The sequence below is a fragment of the Nerophis lumbriciformis genome, linkage group LG09 (genome assembly GCF_033978685.3).
Source record: "Nerophis lumbriciformis linkage group LG09, RoL_Nlum_v2.1, whole genome shotgun sequence".
Taxonomy (NCBI): Eukaryota; Metazoa; Chordata; class Actinopteri; order Syngnathiformes; family Syngnathidae; genus Nerophis; species Nerophis lumbriciformis.
Window position 1 is genome coordinate 20,477,026 of NC_084556.2, and position 1,480 is coordinate 20,478,505.

Sequence of the window (1,480 nt, forward strand, 5' to 3'; positions counted from 1 at the left end):
CAGAAACAGTACAAAAACAGCGCCAGGGGGTTGTAAACTCAATAAAGCAACTGAAGAAAAGTGCAATATATATATATGTGTAAAGCCATAGGCTCACACAAGTTCCGTAAATAATCCAAATTTGGAGCACATAATTGGATATTACCGCATCCAGAGACTGTTTACCACCTGTTTTGGACTTTGGAAAGCACTCGATCACTATGGCAGGGCATCTGTCGCTTCATCCTGGACAATATTCATGACAAATTTGTGCTTTGTTTTTAAAGATGTGCTATTTGGATTTACACTGTATGAAAAAAAAAAAAGTGAAATTGAATTTTACCTTTGCAACCTCATTATTGGCTAAGTTTTATATTCATAAATGTAAGTTTCTCAATACCCTGACCTGTTTTTTGTGCCTTTAAAAAAGAATTAGAACTCTGTTAAAACACTCTCTACCTCTAACAACCAAAAAGCTGTGAAAACGATGATGCTGTGTTCCAAATTTAAATGATTTCCTGAAATTGCGTGAGCCTATGGCTTTGTACTTTGCTCTCTCTCTCTCTCTATATATATATATATATATATATATATATATATATATATATATATATATATATATATATATATATATATATACACATAATATCATTCTATTTTAGTTACTTTGAGTTTACAACCCCTTGGTGCTGTTTTGTACTGTTTTTGTACTTTTTGATTATTATTTCTCAACTGTTTGTAAATGTTGCAATTTATAAATAAAGGTTTGTAAAATAAAAAAATAAATTAAATAAATAACAATTTTAGGGATGTCCGATAATGGCTTTTTGCCGATATCCGATATTCTGATATTGTCCAACACTTTTAATTACCGATACCTATATCAACCGATATCAACCGATACTGATATATACAGTCATGGAATTAACACATTATTATGCCTAATTTGGACAACCAGGTATGGTGAAGATAAGGTCCTTTTTTTAAAAATATTAATAAAATAAAATAAATAAATTAAAAACATTTTCTTGAATAAAAAAGAAAGTAAAACAATATAAAAACAGTTACATAGAAACTAGTAATTAATGAAAATGAGTAAAATTAACTGTTAAAGGTTAGTACTATTAGTGGATCAGCAGCACGCACAACCATGTGTGCTTACGGTGTATCCCTTGCAGACTGTATTGATATATATTGATATATAATGTAGGAACCAAAATATTAATAACAGAAAGAAACAACGCTTTTGTGTGAATGAGTGGGAATGGGGGAGGGAGGTTTTTTGGTTTGGTGCACTAATTGTAAGTGTATCTTGTGTTTTTTATGTTGATTTAATAAAAATAAAAATAAAACGATACTGATAATAAAAAATGATACCGATAATTTCCGATATTACATTTTAAAGCATTTATCGGTCGATAATATCGGCAGGCCCATATTATCGGACATCTCTAAAAATATTGATATTACCGTGCATACACGGTTTGTGGCTGAGTATGAT